Source organism: Cricetulus griseus, chromosome 10, assembly GCF_003668045.3.
Source record: "Cricetulus griseus strain 17A/GY chromosome 10, alternate assembly CriGri-PICRH-1.0, whole genome shotgun sequence".
Classification (NCBI taxonomy): Eukaryota; Metazoa; Chordata; class Mammalia; order Rodentia; family Cricetidae; genus Cricetulus; species Cricetulus griseus.
In genome coordinates, this window is record NC_048603.1 from 20,653,198 (window position 1) to 20,675,898 (window position 22,701).

Genomic DNA, 22,701 nt, shown 5'->3' on the forward strand with positions numbered 1-22,701 from the left:
AAGCCTGAGTGGTGAGGCCCTTAGATCTGAAGTCGTGACCCTGTTGGTGCTTTCCTGTTCCTTTTTCTCCAGCAGCTTAGATGAGATCTAGGGGCTACTGTGCTGCCCAGGACTTCATTATCCACAGAGCACAAGGAATAGATTACCCATCATATGTGTGCAGGAGAACAGGCCTGCAGAACTCTGCTCAGTGTCTAAAACATGCCGGTTTGCTTGGGACAACAACATTTCTATACGGTTTTTTCTTGGTATAACTATTACTAGGAACTTCTCTGCTCTCAGAAGTACCCTGTTTCAGATGACAAAAATTCTCCAGTCATCTATTCCTAATCAAATACACTAGCGTGCTTTCCCTGTAGGAATATATCTCCTATTACCCAGAGGCTCCAGGCAACAACATTGCTTAATGACCTCTTCCACCCTGCTGCAAGGTCTGTGAACTTTCCCAGAGCCTGTAAAGACATTTGAATTGTGCCAACTTCTTGTGGATGGGAAGATGCTTTTCCAACCGGATTCTGAGCAGAAGTGTATAATCCTTGTAGATCACTAGCTTCTGGCTCCTTCAGGCAGTCTCCATAGATATTACTTCAGCAACAGACAGGGAAATGGTCAATAAGTTGTTACAGTTGTACCAATCAGTTGCTGAGATCCTAACGTTTGCCACTCAGCACAGTTCATTGATTCAGCCCCTCAGTTCAGCAAACAGTAGAGACCTCCAGTTGTCCTTCCCCAATGTTTGGGGCTTTTGATTATTTGAATAGAAGCTACCAGGAGAGAAAGGGCCAAGGTGCTGTTAAGACATCTCAGCTGCCTGTGGTTGAAAGTTTGTTTCTAGTAGCCATAGAGTGAAAATAATTACAAACTTTGGGCAAAATATTAAAGTAAAATAAAATTAAACTTCATATTGGGATAAAACAGATAGAACTGATAGCCCAGAAACCTAGAAGAAAAAAAAATCAACACTGAGTGTCTCTCCTTCTAGGTTTGTCCTGAAGGTTAGGTTCCAATCTTGACCATCAAAGATGCCAAATATTTAAAGGGCTACTCCAAGTATCTCTTACTGGTTAAGGGTCAAGAAGACTGAATTGGAATGATTATCTTGTCTATAAAATAACAGGGAAAAAAACTTACAAACATGAGCCATACATAGGAGCCAGCTCAACTTCTGTGTATAAATTCTTTGCAAATCTCTGGTACAACTTATTTAAGCTAAGGACAAATTACAAGTTGTTCAGATAAATTGATTAAGAAAAGGGCAGAAACTTCACTAGTGGCTGTTGGAGAGGGGACAGGATTTGAAGTTTGTATTCAGCCAATGAACTGTTGCTAAAGCAGAAATTGTAAACTTGAGGGGAACTTGTCTAGTGTAGAATTTACAATATACCGGGCCTAATTTAGATTTCTAAGCATGCGAAGAAACAGGAATGTGTGACCCACAGTCAAGTCGTCTTTTACTCGTGTCATGAGTATTAATAAATCATAAATTATGTTGATAGCATACAATAACAAATGGTTGAGGTTATGTGTCACACAGGTCAGCTGACTGGCTCACTCACAACCAGGAAGTTGAAATTTTCCTAAGTGTCACATTCTCCCTCATGTCATCCTTACCATGATGGGTAAGGATGGAAAAGAGAGATAGTGGGGGGGGGTACCATGCTTCTTGAAGTCCAGGTTCAGAACTGACATTCTGACCTTTGCTTACATTCCTCCAATTGGTGAAAGCCACAAGGCTGGATGGAGAACTTGGAGATCCACATTGTTGAAGACTTGGATCGAGAAGAGTCAAAGAATGTGGACATTTGTTTTTCTATTTGGCTTTGGTAGAAGAAAATGAAGGTTTGGCACATGTACAACCGGTGAGCTTATTATAAATTGTAATTATGTAAAGAATAGGGGCACATAATCTATAGATTATAATAAGACATACAATATTCATCATTATCCATGCCATATAGTCAGTGGTAGGTTTCAACCAATGGATGTTTTATGGGAGTGTCACTTTTATCCATAAGAAACCTGTAGCTGTTATTGAGAACTGTGAAGCTTTCCTACGGAAAAGAGTTGATTGTTTTCGCCAAAGAGCAAGATGAGCTTACATCAAATAAAGCTGTGTGTCGGAACTTTGAGTGAATACCTTCACGCCGAGTCAGTAATTATTGAGTAGCAGATAGTTTACTCAGTTTTTTTTTTCTTTTGGTTTTTTGAGACAGGGTTTCTCTGTGTAGCTTTGGAGCCTATTACTCAGCTTTTTTTTGTTTTTTGTGTGCCACTTACAACATGGCGGCGGTGGCGGCGGGGGGGGGGGGGAGGAGCAAGATGCTCCTGTGCATTTACTCTGCATGTTTGACATGCTGTCCATCCCATTCTTAAAATCTGAGCAACCAGGAAAACCATGATCCAAGTGCCCATTTGTAGAGCTGGCAGATTCCTGAGGTGAAAATATCCCCTCAGCTATAGGAGGGTACGGCTGGGGAGAAATACAGCAGTGCCCACTGCCCACTGCGTGTGTGGTATTCCCACCCCACAGTAAAATACAGAGCCAATTACTTCCAGAGCATAGACATCATAGGCTAATTGGGATGTGGTGAGGTTTCAGTATTTTGTATCTTTGTTTTTCATATAATTTGTCATATGTTTATGTAATTTAATTTCAATAATGGCTGGGTTTAGCAGCCAGCATGCATAATTTCAGAAAATATGTTAAAGGGCTTTTAGGAGCTTGTGTGAGCTGGCTTCAGTGCAACATCAAGACCTCTTCCCTTTTCTTCTGTGGTTAGAGATTTCTAGAGATAACAAAGTGCCAGGAAAGTGTGTCCATTTTCTTCTCATGTTCCTGGCCCAGTGCCTGCCATAGAGAATATTCTTGATAAAGGCAAATTGAATAAATACAATTGTAGGCTTTGTTTTTTTCTTAAGCTCATGCTCCTAACTGGCAAGTTTTTTTCCACCCCCACTCATCCTGTGTGAGTGGCACGGTGCAAAGTTTAGAGTGGCCTGAATTCAGCTCTTGGCAGTGTCATTAGCTACAGACAGTTGAGTTATCAGTAATCAAGTGGTTAGCAGTAATGGTATTACTTTCCTTTTATGGATGTCACCAGGGCACATGTATTACAAGTGGGTGTTCCTTTGGTATCTAGCAGAGGACCTGGTACCTATGAACTTTGGACCGACATTTGTTGTTAGAATTACTAAAAATTAGCTGTATCATTTCCTGGACATCTGTCAGACATGCTGCAAGAAACTTTCATTTTTCTGTATTTCAGAATTGCAAAGATGAGATTATGGAGGCCTAGGGGACTGTGTGATATGGCCAAGAGAATACAGAATTGAAGACAAGACTCAAACAATAGAATATCAAAAACACACACACACACACACACACACACACACACACACACACACACACACACACAGAGGCTGGTGGTACATGAACTAGAATATTCTGTCTTCTCTGTGGCCCATTTAGAATTCAACTCCTGCAGCTTTGAAGTTGCCACATGTGGCCAGTATTAATGACTTTTCTCACTAGTGTGACGAAATACCCAACAAAAGCCACACATGGAAAGTAGGGCTTATTTTGGATCAAGATTTGAGTGCAGTGTTCATCATCACAGTGAAGGAGCTGTGGTGTCTGGAGTGGGGAGCAGGTGGTCACACTGTTTCCTCATCAAGAAGTGGAGAGAGAGAGGAAGGCAGGTCCTTGGCTAACCTTCTCCTTTTAATTCAGTCTAAGACCTCAGCTCATGGGTCTGTAAATGCTGTCACAGACACCAGAAGGTGTTTGCATGTGTGATTATAAAGCCTGCCAGGTTCACAAACAAGATTAACAAACACATGCCCTTTTTTGACTCTTCATCCAGGCCACAGTAGTTGGCATTCAAGCTTCTTTTTTTCTTTTAATTTTAATTTTTATAATTGTAATTAGACCAATTTTAAATTAGAAACAAGCTATGTCAGTCCCAGTTCTCTCTCTCTCCCCTCTGAATCACTCTTGGAAGTGCTAACACACACACACATAAAACCCAGCAAATCGCAGGATTGTCACCATCTCTCTTGCACTAAATCTCAGGCAGGTGGCGCTGTTCCCCAAACACTCTTGGCCCTCCTCAAAGCTCCTTCCTGCTCCCTCTCCCAGGCTCTTTGGGGTCAGTGCTTTCTTTTTAAATGTAAACGGGCTTTTGAATTAGAGTTGACATTTCACCCAGACGTATACAATAAAATAGGTTTAACTCAAAGCTTATTTTAGAACAGTTCCATCAACCCATTGGCTGTGAATTCCCCACCTCCCCAAACACCCCCACGGTTCTAGACACCCATGGGTCTGCTTTCTGTCCCCCTAGATGTACATAGACTTTCTGTTGGGAGCTTGGCTCTAGTCAGTGTTACCAAGCATCACAGTCACTGGATTTTTTGCCCCCCCTCTCTCAGAGCCCGCACAACCCTAGAGTCCCAAGGCTAACACAGCACGCCAACCTCCTCCCTTCAATACAGAAGTGCTGGTGCCACTCGGGGGAGGGGAATGCAATTTAATATCTTCCCATTTCATAGTCATCCATGTAAACAACTCACTCCATCAGGGCATAAATTGAATTACTGCTTTAATAGAGGCATAATCAGCAGGCTTTGAAAAAGAGATTGCTTCCTCCTAGGAGGGTAGAACAGGGTTTCACAGAGCAGTGGGATTGAAGAAATATGAAAGATAAACAAGGAGACCACAGGGTCAAAAGTAGGGAGGAGCTTCGGAATGAGGGGCACCAGGGACAGAGCCTGCAGGGGTCTTCATGTGTGTGGGAGATGGTGCTGATTTGCAGAGCTGAGGTACAAGGGCAGGTGGGTGCTGAGGGCAAAGGGCTGAGAAGTAAGGCTTATTGCAGAGTTCTCCAACCTTTATTTTGTTATTGTTCCCTTAAGGAGAAAAATTCAATTTAGATTTCATTTCTTCCTAATGAGAGACATTAAACACTAAGAGATACAATTTGGTTGAACAGGATTTGGCTTTGGTGTGCCCCTGCTATTATACCGTCGTCATATTTTTCACCTCTCAAGAATCAACCTTCTTTTACCCCTTTGGAGATAAGTCCCATCAAGAACACATGGCAGTTTCAACCCTTGCAAATGTCGTGTATTGTCCCCATGAGACGAGCACCTGTATTGACCTCCCGAACATAGATGAGGAACCAGTCACAGAGTTCAAACCACTGGACCAGTATTCCCCATGTGGAGAGGGGCAGAGCCAGGCTTTGGTCCAAGTGTTAGCCAAGCCAGCTCTCTATTCTCTGAGCCGGTAGACCATTCTGGAAAGAGCCAGGACTTTGAAGTCTGGCTCTCATGACTTCATAGCCAGCTGTGTGGCTTTAGATCATTTAATTGACTGAGGCTTTCCTTTCTTACTCTGAGAGATGGGTTTTGTTTTTGTTTTATTATCATTCATTAATTGTTCAAGATAATGGGTTTCATTATGGCATTTCATAGATGTGTATAATATACTTATTATCTTCAATCTCCTAGTCTCATGTCTGGCTTTCCCTCCCACTATACCCTTTCCTCTACCACCAAACTCTCCTACTTTCATGTAGTACTGTAGGAGAGACTGTGGCCAGCCTACCCAAGCTGCAATCCCTCCCACCCTGTGCCCAGGCCAGCCAGCCTGCAAGGACATGGGCAGCAGGAACTTCTTCCCTGAGCCAAGCCTGCCTCTATGCCCAGAGACTGCCGAAGAAGAGACACCTGACCTGGAGACACCAATGAGAAAAGGACAATGAAGCAGAGTCAGCTGCCTGAGCCAATAGGACCTTGGCAGGGGGTATAAAAGCAGGTCTAACTTCCTTAATAAATGAGTCTGCAGCAGGCTCTGCTACTCACAGACTCCCAGTGCCTGAGTCATTGGTGCTGCATCTTCTCACTCCTTCCCCCAAGGGGTGTCCTAGTAGGGTAACTGGCAACATCTCATGGACCCTGTGCTGGCATGGGTCTCTGCCTGCTTGAATCAGGGTGTATTTTTTCCCCATCGCTGTGGCTGATTTTTGGGCCTTGATCTTTGCCTTTTGTTGCTGGTGGTGCATTGGCAGATGAATCCATGTAGGTGTACTTTTACTTTCTCTATCAGCAGCATGTTTCCGAACCCCCTTTTTGGTGACTTGTTTGGTGAGTTGGCCCTCGTGTGTTTCATGTCCTTGGTCCTTGAGAAGGTGAGCGAGGGGACCCTCCTTTTCCGTCTCTTCCTTTTGGCAGTCTGGTGCCATCTACTACAGTTAGGTCCAACACACTTGCTGTTTTTGTTCAAGTCTGTCTTTGTTTTAGACTTTGTTCTTGTTTATGTCTTCTGCCATTAAGAGAAGGCAGAACTTACCCTCCCACTGTAAGGAGCCTCAGGTGAGGGCATTACAATCAATATTGGTCACCAGGTGCCTTAAGGTTAAGACTGATGATCTGGAGGATTTCTGGGATGAGGCTGTGGTGTTGACCTATTGGATTTGTCCCGAAAACATGTGGGAGCCTGGCCTCTGGATGCGTGTGCTCTTTCTTGCCTGAAAGTATGATGTCGCCTCAGGAGTGACCCTCTTTTTCCTATTCTTTGATTGGGATATTGTCTTATCTTGACTATAAATACACTAATCTTGAGTGTATTTCCACACTCCAGATTCTCATAGCACTTCAGCTCCCAGGATGTAGCCCTCCTTGGGTGGTTTCTTGGGCCTGACTCACAGAAACTCCTGAGGCATAGTTGACAGGCATTCCTCCCACCTGGGTGTGCTTCCCAGAGATGTCATCCTTCGAGGGCCAGTAGTCAATGACAGGTAAGGACCTGTGAGGCAGGCCAACCTAAGACAGACATGGTCTGCCATGCTGGATGCTCTCTGAGGCAGGGACAATGAGGCTGAAGCTAGAACTTTGACTCCTGCTAAGGTGAATATGTAGGAGAAGCTGCTGGCCAGCATACCCAGGCTGCAGGTGTCCAGGCCAGCCCGCATGAGCATGCATGGCAGGCACTTCCTCCCTGAGCCAAGCCTGCCTCTATGCCCAGAGACTGCTGATAAAGAGACACCTGACCCAGAGACACCAATGAAGAAAGTTCAACAAGGAGAGTCAGCTTCCTGAGCCAATGGGACCTTAGGAGGTGGCATAAAGTCAGGCCTAACTTCCTTAATAAATGAGTCTACAGCAGGCTCTGCTACTCACAGACTCCCACCAGTGCCTGAGCCATTGGTGTTGCATCTTCTCACCCCCTCCCCCAAGTGGTCTGAGCAGGGTAACCAGCAACATAGCACTTCTGTTGTTTTCTTTCTTTGTGCATATTTTTCTCTTTTTATTTAATTATTATTGTTACATGTTTACATAGTATAGATACAGTTCTTAGAGCTGACCACTTCATATAACTAGGGGTTCATCCCTAGGAGGAGACTGATTGCCCTTCTCTCAGCAGCTGGCTACCTACAGAACTTCATCTAAGATTGGAGCCTTGTGAGACATGCTCCGTTAATATCACATCAACTGTTGTCAGTTGTTCAGTTCAGTCTTGCTTAAGCTACTGTGCTGTTGATGTTTCTACGGGTGATGATTCCCTGTATATAGAAGACATAGTCTCGCTGCATGCATCTTGGTCCTATGGCTCTTACAATTTTTCCATCCTCTCTTCTATGATGTTCCCTGAGTTTTACGTGCATGGATTGTGTTGTAGATGTATTAGTTAGGGCCGGGCACCTCACAGTCAGTTGTTCTCTGCATTTTGACCACTTGTGGCTTTCTGTCGTGGTCTCTGTCTGCTATTAAAAAGTGATTTCATGAGAAATGAGAGCTACTACTGACCTCTGGGTATAAGGATAAATGTTTAGACTACAATTAGGAGTTGTGATGGTTTAGGGAAATTGCAGCAGTAGATTGTCCTCTAGGTTCCATGACTTCATTAGCCATGAGTAGCTAGCTAGGATTACAGCACCAGGCATGGATTCCACCCTATTGGGGGGCCCCCAGGTCCAATTAAACAGCTGTTGGTTGACCGGAGATGTAAGTGCCACTATTGCACATTTGGTGAGATTTTACCATGTTGGCCGTTGTTCACAGGCATTGTAGCTGGTTAAAACTATTGATTGAATTTTTTCTCTTGCCACCTTTCATTGCACCTTCTAGAACTGTAAGAGTTAGTTTACAGGAAGGAGGGTTCTAGGTCACTTCCAGATCAGTTCTTCCAAGTATTGTATCCAAAGTGTGTGATGTCTTCAAGTCTCCTATGGAAACTTGCTTTCAAATTCTGGGAAGCAAGCAAAGGCAACATCAACAACCTAAATTGTTTTGGGGGTTTCTTGGGCTCTCATAACCAACAACTAGAAAAGAGGTTTCTCATGACTGATACTGGGGTTTTTTTAGATAGTCTATGACTCTTGGGAGGGGTATTATCACACCAAGGGAGTGGCACAACTTCATAATACGTAACTGTGGTAGTCTGAATGTAATTGGCCCTGATAAGTTCACAGGGAGTGGTACTTTTGGGAGATGCAGCTTGTTGGAGTAGGTGTGTCCTTGGCGGAGGAAGTGTGTGACTGTGGGGTAGACTTTGAGGTTTTCATTGCTCAAGCTGTGCTCAGTGTGGATACAGTTCATCCCTGTTGCTTGTGGATCAAGATGTATTAACTCTCAGCTCCTTCTCCAGCTCCATGTCTGCCTGTGTGCCACCATGTCCCACCACGATGATAATGGACTAACCTGTGAAACTATAAGCCACCCGATTAAATATTTTCTTTTATGAGAGTGGTTGTGGTCATGGTTGTCTCTTCACAGCAATTCAAAACCCCAACTAAGATAGTAAGGGGTTGAAGTAAGATTTGGGATGAATATAAAAATATAAAATATTATTATTCTCTATGGCTTTTGTGAGATGTCCGTGGGAATTGTTTTCTATACTGCTGAGCTCTGAACAGGCTGGACATAGTCTCAGAACTGTTCAGCTTCCTGACTTTTACTTCCCCTCCTGCTGAGTGCAGAAACGGAACCCACACAGGTGGGTGATGGGTGTGAGGGTACAAATGATTGCTTGTTCATGGCAGAAGGCATAGGGGTGGTGGGGTGTGCTTCCTGCCGGGACTGCTGATGAATGTACGTGTCTCAGCTAACACTGTAGGGACTGAAGCAATGGGTGGCCTGGGCATCCTGGGGTCTGATGAAGCAGAGTAGCCTGTCCTCCCTTTTCTTATCCTCAGGTAGTTCTAGCTCCCTGGGAAGCCTGGCTCTCTGGTTCCTCCAGACCTGCTCGTTTGCCTCCATGGGAAGTAGACAGCCAAGAGGGAGTCCATAGGCAGAATCCTTTTGGCTATGTCTTAGGTGGTGCTTCCCCCAACTAGGCCAAAGCAAACAAAAAGGAGGCAGGAGATCTATGCGTCAGCCAGCTGAAAGGGAGCAGGCACACCCCAGGAGAAGTGGAGTCAGCATCTGAGAATTCTGTCGTCTCTGATCCTTCCTCCCCCAGCTGACGGGCTTTAGAAAAAGGCAAAGTCTCCTAAATGCAGGGTCTTCAGTCTTTGTGATTGTGATTGTGTGTGTGTGTGTGTGTGTGTGTGTGTGTGTGTGTGTGTGTGTGTGTGTGTACATGCATGTATGCATAAGTGCATACCAGAGGGCAAGCCCAGTTGTCAATTGTCATTCCTCTACCACTGTCCACCTTGATTTTCACAAAGATAGTTTCTCAGGGACCTGAACTCATCAAGTAAGCTCGACTGTCTGGTCAACAAGCCTCAGCAAGCCACCTGTCCCTGCTTCTTCAGGATTATACCAGGCCTGGTTCTGTGGCAAGTGTGCAGGTGTGGGCTCACTGGATAGTGGGCACTGGCTCTTTGAGTTTGAACCAAACTCCTATGTGACCCAAATAGTGAATGAAGTTGGAGAAGCTTTGTCTTAAGAATATAAATCTCTCTGACAAATGATTGCTTTATTTTTTTGTTTTTGCAAATAAATTTTGTCCACCCTTGGCTTTTCCTGAGCCTTTCCTTTTTTTTTTCTTCTTTTCTTATGCAGTATTTAGACTCACTGTGCATTGCTCTACTTCTCCAGTGGGAGACCTGAGGCTTGACTTTTAATTCCCGCCCCCTAGACTAGCTATTCACAAGGCATGCATACATGCAGAGGATCAGAACTGAACTCGAGGCTGTGCTGAGGATTTTCTCCAGGTAGTGGGTGCTGTGTGTGGCGCAAGCATGATCGCCTGGCTTTTGGTGCTGAGGAAGACAGGTAGTGTTGCTCTGTTCAGCTTTTCTATTACACGGGAAAGCCTCCCTCCACTGCTAACTGCTGCATGGGCAGAGTGCGTCCCACAAGTACGTCTTCTGTGTGCTTCTTGGTGAGATCTCTGCTTTGATTTTTGAAAGTGATCCCAATGCATTTTTAGACAAGAAGTTTGACACTACACCCAGTGGCTGCCAGCCTCAGGAAGTGTGTTTTCACAGGCCGGTTTTGAAGATCTGAGGCTTTCTTTTCAGCCTTCCCCCCTTCATGTCTGCTTACCTCTGTAGCCTTTCTACCTATTCTGGAACCGGGAGTTTTAGCTGAATCATAATCTTGGGATTAAAAAGCTTATATTCTTAATACAATCTAAGGCATCCTACTGTATTTGCTCTCTGTCCTTGGGATTTACCGTTCTCCTGTGCACATCTCTATATCAGGCACACCGGCCTTCTTTATTTCTCCAAAATGTCAAGGAAGCATCATGCTCCCTCCGGGTGCAAAGCCTTTGCCTGAGCTGTAACTTGTGCTTGCAATGGTCTTTCTTATGTTCATGCTCAGATTAACTGCTGTTGTTTCTTGAGTCTCAGCTTACAGTAACATTCTGTTACCTTACTTCCTGGACCTGATACTTCATTGATATACCTTATTGGTATCTCGTTCACTGAACTTACCAGGGATGCAATGTTGCTTTCATCTGCTATTTCTGCTTCAGATGCTTGCCTACTGATTTTGGTGTGGACTGTTGCTTACGATTCTATTCCATCTTTTGCAAGTAGGTAGTACGTGGTGGGTTGTCAGTGAATATTTGTTGAGACAAAAGTTTGCAAGCAAAAGAAAGAGAGGAAGGAAAGACAAATGGCTTGCTGACATCACAGTTAGTAATGGGTGGATCTACACTTTCCATCTATCTGGATATTAAAATTCTGAAATTCTTATTTTTTCTTCTAACAGAAGCTACATCCCAGATTCCACTCTTGGACCATCTGGCTCAGGCCCTGTCTGGCTTTTCTTTGGCTTTCTGACTCCACTGTGATTTCCTCAGATGGAACATGAGAGAACCACTCATCCAATTTTTGTACTGTGCATTTCCCTTTCTTCCGTGTTTTTACTGCACATGGCACTTGATTTGATAATTTTAATCAAGAAATTAATTGTGTTTATTCCCTCAGGCAGTTTTTAGGGGAAGGGTACAGTTTTCTGAGCATCAAGTGGAGGAAGAAAGGAGTAAATTAAATTTTGTTCTGGGAGGCTGATCTGCCAACTCAGTGTTCATGCCGGAGGCAATGACGCCTCCGTTCACTTTTAATTCCACTAGCCTCGGGAGCTCAGGTTCCCCAGTCTTGAGCTGTGATCAAACATGGTGACAGTGCCCATTCTCTGTCCAGGCACAGCCGTTATTCACTCCATAATCCATGCAGGTGTACACACTGTACAAAGGGATCCAGACCGGGTTTGCCACTCTTTGAGTGTTAGAGAGGGGAGGTCCTCTCTGAAGACTATTTTATTGCTCAAACTGCCACCTGTCCCATGCATTTCGTTTGGCAGTTGACTTAAATCTTGGGACCCCAGTTTGCAGCTTTGAGGAGTGGTGCTCATTCTGTCTGCCTCATAAGTAGCTGTGAGGCACAACGGCTGTGCACAGCAGGAAGGAAGTTCCCTTACCCCATGCCTGCCCCTAGTGAAGGGCCCCTCCCTTCCTTCTGTGTCATAATCAAATGATATGACACGCCACACCATCTAACAATCTGAAAGATTTATCCTGTATGTATTTTGGTTTCCTCATGTGCAGAACCTGCTTATTGATTTCTCCCTTTCCCTAATTCCATAGACATCTAGTCATTTTGCTATATCTACGGAAGCGTTTTTTTAAAGTCCTCTTCAGAGACAACCTTGGTGTAGTAAAGTGGTGCATTTTATTGTAAGCGATCTGGAATATCCTTTATGGACTGCTCATCGTGTCTCAACCACATTTGTTTATTTCATTTTCCTTAAAACAGACACCAGTCAATGGCTCACGGAGCATTTAGTAAAGGTTACATCTGGAGGAATCACACTTCTATTTCATCTGGGACTTCGTGGGGTCCCACTATCCTCTAAGCATTTGCAGATGGCGTCATCATTTGTCACTTGAGCTCTAGAAGTGCTTCAGGATGTCCTGTTTCAGTACAACTATTTGTCTCTGGAGCGTGAACGTCCCCAACTTTGTCTTGCTGAGCTCACACCAGGTAAAAAACCATCAACGTCAGTGGGTGAAGTACTCCCTCAAGGAAGCATCATGCTCCCTCCGGGTGCAAAGCCTTTGCCTGAGCTGTAACTTGTGCTTGCAATGGTCTTTCTTATGTTCATGCTCAGATTAACTGCTGTTGTTTCTTGAGTCTCGGCTCACTGTAACATTCCGTTACCTTACTTCCTGGACCAGATACTTCATTGATACACCTTATTGGTATCTCGTTCACTGAACTTACCAGGGATGCAATGTTGCTTTCATCTGCTATTTCTGCTTCAGACGCTTGCCTACCGATTTTGGTGTGGACTGTTGCTTACGATTCTATTCCATCTTTTGCAAGTAGGTAGTACGTGGTGGGTTGTCGGTGGATATTTGTTGAGACAAAAGTTTGCAAGCAAAAGAAAGAGAGGAAGGAAAGACAAATGGCTTGCTGACATCACAGTTAGTAATGGGTGGATCATAAAGGGGCATTTTAGTTTCTTCTGAGAGGCCCATGGGATCTCATGGGGGTCTCAGAGGCAATTCCTTCACATCGCTCTGTGCTTTTTGTGGACTAAGATAATTGTTTAACTGTGTAAAGATGTGTTGTATTTGTTTCACCTTGCCTGCCTTAAGGCACCTGGTTGATCTAATAAAAAGCTGAATAGTCAATAGCTAGGCAGCAGAGGGATAGGATGGGCGGAGAGAATGAGGAGGAGGAGTCTAAGCTCAAGAGAGAATGAGGGAGAAAGAAAGGGAAATGCCCAGGGCCAGCTAGTCAGTCAGCTGCCAGCTGGACACGGAGGAAGCAGGAAACTAGGACATACAGAATGAAAGGAAGGTAAAAAGAACCGAGGCAAAATGTAGATGAAGAGAAACAGGTAAAAATAAGTTATGAGCTAGTGGGACAAGCTTAAACTAAGGTCAAGCAAATAACTCTCTGGGTGACGATTTGGGGCTGGCAGTCTGAGAAAGCCTGCTATGTGTGCTGGTCATGGCGGATACCAGTCCATCAACTTGCATATCTACACACGTGGGATGTTCTGGAGCCTTCCAGACACCACAGTGGTAGCACGCCTCCCCCAGAGTCATGCGGTGCCTGGGTGGTTGTTTCAGACCTCGGCGGCTCTTTCTTGCATCTGTGTCTCCATGGTGGGATGGTGATTGAGGTGTATGGCGTGCTTTGCTTATATCACTCTACTTCTCACATGTCGAAGCAACCACAAAACGTGGATATTTTTATTTTATTTTACTGCAAACAAGGAAGTCAAGACTCAGAACAGTTCAGGTATCAGCCAATACCTCTCTCTTAGCCAATAGCTGTGCTGGGATCCCACCGCAGTCCTGGATATCAGGGTGACATTATTACTCTATTTACCCGTGTAGGCAGACTACATATAGATGACTGGGCCTGTTAGCTCACCCCTGTGGAAGGTAATGAGGTGATTTTTATGAATGAAGGACATGACCTGCTTGATGGCACTTCATTAGAATACTAACCCCAGGACTGAGGGCCTGGTAGTGAAATCCTCAGCTGGCTCTGAGTGTACAATGACTGTGTCTGTAAATAATGCCTTTTGGCCTGTTCCATTTCTGCCTCTCTGGGGAAAGATTAAATCGGTACAGCCTCTTAGCCTGGTAGCATTGTCTTTATCCAAAGGACCAAGGGAATATGTAGGTCTGGTTTTGAAAAGTTTCCCTCCAGGCATGGGGGAGTCCATTCTTTTGCTTATTCACCAAACTATTCATTAAACAGACAGGCATTTGGATCCGGTGTGTAATGGGGGAGGCAAAGAGGAGTTAAGTGTTGGTGCTGCCCTTTCCTGTATCTTCAGGATCATTTTTTAAAGAGCCTGTGATGTGCCCCAGACAGAATAAAGTTACCCAACATGATTGGAATGTAGATATTCCTCAATAGCATGATTCCTCTGCCTCAAGTTATATCGCTATGACATACCCATCCCCAGGGGCTATGGCATTTCAGTTTGAAGACAGGCAACACACTATCACTAATTTGTACCCTTGTCCAAATCCATAAGGATCACTGAGTACTAGCAATGGACAGATAAGAGTTGGTGCTAGACAGAGGGGATAGATGCAGAAGACAAGGCTTGTGCCCTTGAGGAGGTCACACCATGTTCAGGATGGAATCATCATTGGAGGAGCTGAGCAGGAGGCCCACAATGCATTATGGGAGCACAGTAGTAGTGGTATCTGGAACAGACAGCTGAGATTTGAAAAGAGACAAGCTGTGTCATGTGAGCTTCGTAAGGATGTTGGATATTTGTAAAGGGATGCTAAGTTAAGGGTGTGTCTGACAATGAACTTTATTTGACTCAAGCAAAGTCTTCTTCCTGGGGACTTGAGAGACTAGACTTGGGAAATGTCTTATATGGTATGGCATGGAATCAGGAGATGAAAAAATACTGCAAGAATTTAACTGTGGTGTGAAATATGCTTTGGAACAATAACTGTGGGTGGTGGTAAGGATAACAGACTCTATGAGACAGAGCAGGTGAGAGGTTATGGTGGGCTCCAGTAAATATGTAGTGACTCTTCCAGGACTCCTTATAGCCTTCAATGGTGCCAAGATTATTTTACAGCCAGCTGCACTGGCCTGCGTCATCTTAATAAGGATTGTTGTCATTTTTTCCAGGTTCCCTACGAAGAAGACAGCCTCACTACTTCTATACACAGGCAACGTTCTACACAGTTGTGGTTTTCTTTCTAGTGGTTCCTCGTCAATTAATCCATTCTTGATTAATTGAAGTCATTAGTGATCAATACAAATTCACGCTTATTAAGTGCTCAATTGTGTGAAAAAAACTCACAAAGCCATGCTCCTCCATATATTTTCTTGGAGCATTCATTTTAGAGGATGGTAATGAACGTTTATCAGATATTAAAGGGCTCCTAGTCAAATATGCTTGGAGGTACTCAGGTGTCCCAGCAGAATGATCTGGCAGAATAACCAGGCTCTCAATTACCAGACAAAATAGGTTTGTGCAGGAAGGATCCAAATGGAAGGGAGAGCCTACTCCCAATACCATAGTCCTTCACTCCACCCTCTGCAGACATGGCTGCTTCTCTTACATTCTTACACTAAGGCCTGGGGAGATTCATATCTTGGTAGCAAAACAATTGCAGACCATGCTTTTGCTCCATCTCTAGACTGTCAGGGACTTGTGGGTGGGGGTGTGTCCATATTCATTTTAGCTTCTCTACGGCAAAGCATTTCTGTGGTGCTATTTGCCCATCACTGACATTTCTAGGGTCTTAGGTCTATACCCACAACATGAATCTTGTGTCATTTCAATTTCTTATTATTGGTGACCTCTTAAACACTCTGTTAATGACTTTGTTAGTGATCATGAAACCCTCACACAACACTTCAGCAGCATAGCGTGCCTTGATCTGTTCCTGCCTACTCTTTCCTGTAGACCTTAGATCCAGGAGCCAAGCAAACCTCAGGCTCTAGCCCACTGGAGTTATGGAGCCTATGCTAGAAGTTAAATTTAGAAGAAGATCATTGGGATATATAGAGGAAAGGAAGAGCCAGTTGTTTGACTGCTGACCAGAGTTCTTTGGTCTGTGAGAAAGTCTCTGGGTTGAATCTTTCATTCCCAAAATAGCTGCTATAATAGCGTTGTGCTGTGATTATTGAAAGCTTGAGTTAGCAATTGATTTTTAGCCTGAGAGATCAATGTGAAAAGAGATTGCAACCCAGGATTATGAAGAAGCCATCTGTGACCCCTGCACTCATGAAGCAGCAACATTCACCCTAGCCAGAGACATCACCACCTTATAAACATCATAGGTCTGTGGTGTGTTTGTGCCACTGTAAACTCTTTAGGGGTCACGACTGGTGTTTGTCAAATAGCAACTGACCTATGGTAGATGTTGGGTGTGATGCTCCCAGCAGGCCCTCCTGTCACCTGAAGTGACAAAGTAGAGCAGTTATATTAGTTGGCCACTACATTCACAGAGTGACAAACAGGGTTGTAAACCTATGCTAATGCCAACAAAGAGTCTAAGTCTTGCAGAGTTAATGGGGACCTCTTTATGCACTTAGAGCTCTAGATGCGTCAGTGTTCTAACAATCAGCTCTGTACAGCAGTGTTCCCTGGTGCCCAGGCAGCCCTGGTAGCCTTGGTCTTGAAGGGATTTTCTGTTCTCAATCTTCAAATGTCTTTACTCTGTGTTCATTTCAGGTAACCCCAAATGTCATGACAGCCCATCTATCAAAGTAAGTGTTTAGTAGTCAGGTGACAAAATAGTCTTAGCTCATATTCACCTCATAATGAGCTCATTGTTCAAGAGACTCACCCCATTGTCTTGCTCAGTTATTTAGTGTGTCTGGAATAGATAGACTCAGCAACTTTAAGAATACCTATGTTGATCTTGGACCCAAGGTGTGAGGTTCTTTCTGGTCGAGTACCTGGGACTTTGACCCTCATTCTACAGAGATTGGAACCAGAGCAATGCCTTAATACTGGGTGGGAGGGATTTCAGAGTTCAATGTCACCTGATCAAAGTCCTTTTTGAAAGCCACAGACATGGTGATCTTTATCACCCCCACCCCTTTATTCTCCAGCTTGGTTTTTCAAAAGTCAGATGGATACTGGAGAATATTCATGGGGTAATCAGATTGGGTTTTGATTGTCATTGCTGTCCTAAGTACCATCTTTACCAGGGGGGTTAATATGACACACTGTCATATAGTGTGTAGACACTGACATGACCTTTATCTTCCATATCAACTGTGAAGACCACGGGCATCAGCTGGCAGGCCCTGCAGGAACTTATCACAAATTGCTAAGAGAACACCAATTCTCTTGTTCCATCATAACATAACTCACAGGGCTCTAGATAATCTTGACATCTCAAAAAAAAACTGGTTTGATAGGTTATTGACTTTGTGCTGACCATTATCTGGTGAGACAGGAGTAAGCATTTTGGATAAATTAAAAAGATACACGTGAATTACAGGGTAGAAGACAAACTCTACTAAAATTGAGGTCTTCCTCCTTCAGTAAGGTTTCTAGGTGCTCAGTGGTCTTGAGAATGTTGAGACATTGCCTCCAAGATGAAAGACAGGTTGTTAACACTTACTTTGAAAATTCAAGAGCAAAACATATGGCACATTAATATTGCATATATCCATAGATTAATGCAGCTCTCAGACCTCATTAAAGAAGTTTCCTTGTACAGACACTCACACCTGGTGAAAGAGTAGAAAATGAGCATCAATCATCATGACATCGCATCACAACCCTCTCTTCTGGAGCTCAGCAACCATCATGGAAATCTGAGCAGAAAGATTGTACGAATAAGAGTTTAGGAAGGAATGGACATGGAAGGTGGAGCAGAAAGATTGTACCAGTGAGAATTTAGGAAGGGCTGGAGTAAAATCAGTGTCTTTAGGATGTGACAGGATTGCAGTACTCATGTATTCACAGCAGTGGTAGTTGCTACACAAGACTAAACTACATCAGGACAGTCTGTCTTCTAGCCTGGAGGGGGAAAGGATTCATTATTCATTGTCCCTCACCTCTCGCTGAGGGGAAGTTGACAGTGAAGAGCAGCCAGGAGAGGGGAAGAATTGGTTTTGTTTTTGTTATTTTTTGGTTTGGTTTTTCGAGACAGGGTTTCTCTGTGGCTTTGGAGACTGTCCTGGAACTAGCTCTTGTAGACCAGGCTGGTCTTGAACTCACAGAGATCCACCTGCCTTTGCCTTCCGAGTGCTGGGATTAAAGGCGTGTGCCACCAACGCCCAGCATGTTAGTTTTCTTTAAAGATGTGGTCCCTGGTATCAGATGTGCTCTAGCTAATGACCCAACACCCATGAGTGTATGGGCGGTACACAGAAGATTACAAAAAGAGAGGTCATGAAGTTGGGATGGGTAGGATATGGAGCTATGTGCAGAGCCAGGAGAAGCAAATGTGATAAAAATATATTGAATGCACGTGTGAAATTCTCCAAGATTAACAAGATAGGTCAAACTATGGCACCGAATTTGGAAACAACATATAAAATATTGGACTGCAATTTGAGAAATCTGCAGTCATCTGGAAGCTGTCACTTGCACCTGGAAACAGGAGCAATAGAACACTGCAGCCAGGTCTGGTCACAGTGCAAGCTCCTCTATGTCTGGGATCTCCTAGTCCATCTGATTCCTGGTTGGTGCGGAGTCCGTGGAAACAGGGAGAACGGATGATACACCTAGGCGGCAATGGCAGAAGAACCACGGTGCGGATTTCTAAGACTTTGGGAAAAAATATATTAACATCTTCTTCAAGTAACAGTTTCCTGTGAGGTGAACACAGGCTTGTTGCTGGGGCTTTAGAGAAAATGGAGGCCTGACCTTATGGGCTGAGCTTTCAGTCATGTACCGAGTATTTAAAACCACTTTAATACTGATTCCCTTTGCGTTGCTGCTTTCTCCCTGACCTGGTGACTTAGCATTCAGTCTGCTACTCCTAGGCTTACCCTGTGGTGAGCTCCCAAATTTGCCAAGTAAAATGGTGCTGCCAATACTCCATCATTCACTGAGGCCTCAGTCAGCACTTAGGTGATATGTTGGTCATATTGGACTCCTTTCATTGTCAGGGTCTATTCTAGCCTGAATGGACTATTATTCCAAGTTTAGATTGCCTTTTACTGGTCATGCCAGTTTGACCTTAGTTGCAGTCATGCTGTTACACACACCGTTGCTTCTGACCAAGAAACACTCTTCACACCATACAATGTCCATGGAATGATCAGGCATCACCACAGCCCTCATCAGTCCAGAAATCTCTGGCTTAATTAAATGTGAAATGGGTTACTGAAGATGTATGTGCAAATAGGAGACAATCCCTTGGGATTTTGGACTTCTATATTACAGGATGAAATTTACATTTTGTATCAGAGGCAATTATATGTCCCTATCTTTCCCCAGACAGAATATACGGTTTCAGAAATGATAACATGTGTCTATATTCACAGGTCACTTGCAGAGATTGTATTTAAACAATATAGACCTGTGGTAACTTGGAACTGTAGTCACTGTAAAGAGAGATGATGCCAGTAGGAGACACAATGACTGACACAGAAAATGATGATGATATTTAAAATTCTGTACTGCAAAACACACTGAAGTGGTATGTTTACCCATTGCGGTGGTTAATGTCACCAAGTGGAATGCACCTTTACTTTTGGTGGCATGAACTAGGAACTGTGAGTGACATGAACTAGTATCTGACACTATTAAAATTCTGTAGTGCAAAATAATAATAATGCCACCAGAAAGACTAACCACATATTTGAGGGACACAGGCACTATAAAAAGACAAGAATCTGAGATTCGGTTCTCATATAAGTATAAAAATTAATGGCATGGACAGGCCATAAATTCAAAATAAGCATGATAAATTTTCCTGCATAGATAAAAGAGGGTATTTGTGATGGGAAGCAGGAGCAAGCATTTAGTAAAAACAGCATCAAATAGAAATGCATGGTGGGAAAATAGGGTGTTAAGGAGCAATAGATGGATGACTTAGCAGAATGTCTATAGTTTAAGGATGAATTAGCCGGAGAGACAGCTGGAGGGACTCTCCCAGAAGGCATTAGAAGGGAATACAGGGTTGGGGGAATGTTTGTAGTGCTATGCTACATCTCTGAAAGAAAACACAAAAATGAATAGGAAGACAAAAGATGAAGCAATAATGGCCTGAAATTTTCTGGGCTTAAACCATGATTTAAAAGAAATCTTAGTTGAAAGACTTCATTAAATATAAGGTACGGTGGATAAAGGAAAAGGTATTTTTTTTACAAGTGGAAGCAAAATTTAAGTCTTTGAGAGAGAGATGGCGACAGACACACACACACACACACAGACACAGAGATGGAGACACAGAGATAGAGATGGAGAGACACAGAGACAGACAGACACTGTAAAAGAAAGACAAGAATCTTGAGATCCAGTCCTCATATAAGAAATACAAAGATGGTCACAGACAGCTCAGGTATATGGCAAGCACTGTGTGAAGTGCCTTGTAAGCTGAGCATATTAGCTCTTACAACCTTCTAACAACTGGCGTTCTTATTCTCTCCACTTTACACCGAGGACCCTGAATTACAGGAAATTCAAGTAGCTGCTCAAGACAACAGGAAAATGGAGAAGTAGGGAATAGAATCCTTCAGTGTCTTATTCTCAATTCTGAAGTCTTAACACTGTGGGATCTGCTTGTTCTTCCAGAACTTCCAAATGAAGAATACCCATCAGTGAATACAAGTTATCTTGGTTTAGACGTCCCCACAGCAGCGCGGAGACAAGAAGGCAGTGAAGAAATACTTTCAAACTGCTACAAGAAAAATAATTTCCAATGCAGTATTAGAAAACTGGATTTAAAGAGACGAGGCAGATTGCACAAGGAAGCACACAGGAAAGGTCAGGGCAGTCTTGGCAGTCCTTTAATGCTGCTGCCTCTGCTAAATGCTGGGGAGGGCAGGCCTGCTGATGGCTGTTTTGTCTGGAAGTCCCGCTCACCGCTTGGAAAGGGTGGTAGAGAATAAATTGTCCTCCTCCGAGAAACCCTTAATCCTCTTGCCTCAGAGACTTGCTGAGCCATGGCACCAAGAACTGAGACCTTCAGACCATCCTTAATGTTTGATAAACTTAGCTGCCTTCTCTCCATATAGCTGGCCAGCAGAGATAATTGAAAAAAAAGATCATACAGATAAGTGAATTTTATGATGAAATGTAAGGCTGTAAAGAAGACAGGAAGGACATTCTAGAGAATCCCCGAATTGGTTAGCCAGTGAATGAAAGGGTTTCATGTCTTCCCAGACTAACCACTCAACTAGCTCTCGCTGATCAACCTTGACCTTAGATTTTGTAACTGTAGTGTTGGTATGAAGGATTGTCATTTTAAAAAGGTGATTCCAGGGTAATTTCTCTGTATTTATAGTGTCCACCGAAGGCCTAGCTTCATGGAAACATGTATTTTGAAGCTAGACATGGTAGTTTGCTAGAGTTCTCAATATTTATGGATAAAGAAACTGAAGCATGGGAAATAAATTATTTCCCCAAGGTCTTTCTAAAGATAAGGATAGCCAGCCTGCAAATATCCATTTCCCTCAGGGTTCACTTAGAACTACTCTAGGTCATGAGGGATAAGACTGAACAAATGCTTCTGCTTCTTTTTTTTTAATTTTAGAAAGAGAGAGAAATTTTTTTAATAAGAGAGAGAGAGAGAGAGAGAGAGAGAGAGAGAGAGAGAGAGAGAGAGAGAGAGAGAGAGAGAAATATAGGGCAAACCCAAAGATACTCCATTAAGATGATGATGGTTGTGGATGCCATAGAAAAGTTGAGATATTTTTTTATATTCAAGAGTGGGGATGCAGTTAAGGTGCGTTGTGCTATCAGCACAGGAAGGATGGAATAGGGGTTATTTGAAATAAGACTGAGCCTCCTGGAAACGTGGGAGACGATTGTTACATTGTTACACAACGTCTCTGAGCAGGAACACTCTCTGCAACTGGAAGTGAAAGGAAAGTGATGGTTTCGGAAACAGACCAAGCCCGAGGTCATGGCTCCAGATGAAGTGAGAGAGGCTCACTTGGAGGTAGAGGGCCTATGGGTTATGGGAAGATGTTTGTATTTTATTTTGGAGGTGATGGGCAGTTATTAAAGGGTTTTAAGCTAATGTCACGACACAGACAACTCCTCTAATTAGAACTCCAGCCAGGATTTGCAAAGCTGAAGTAAAGAATGTTTTGCTTCCTCCTCTGCTTGTTCCTCTCTGCATGTGTGTTGAATATTCCCACTGAAGGCAGATGCAGCTTGTTCTTGATGGCCCCAGTCATGTCCTCAACTAGTATCTTCTCTTTCCAAGACATGAGATAATGTGGAAATAATAAATTCAGACCAAAATTCAAAGGAAATGCATTACCAGAGCAATTTGAGTAAAACACTCACTCTAATAATCTGTTGCCAAGAGGGCTGCTAAGCAAGTTCTAATTAAGCTTGTGCCCAAGTGGTCCATGAGGCCATTAGTGTAAAATTATCAGTGATATTCCTGACGTGGTGTTTGTTCCATAGGTGTTTATATAAATAAGAGAGCTGGCATAAAAGTTTGTGTTAGAGTCCACCATAGGGTAACAGTATCAAAGAATACATAGCACAATGGATATCACAGTATAGAGGATCGATTAACTATAATCATTATTGTTATCGCGTCACAATGCCCTGTTTGTGTTTTGTGTTTCTTTGTGGTTTCCTGGTTACTGAGACTTA

The 22,701-nt window shown here is 43.5% G+C and overlaps 1 pseudogene; it reads left to right on the plus strand.

Annotated features, from left to right (window-relative positions):
- The first annotated feature begins 1,544 nt into the window (after window positions 1-1,544).
- LOC113837456 overlaps window positions 1,545-22,701 on the plus strand; it is a 244,937-nt pseudogene continuing 223,780 nt past the window's right edge.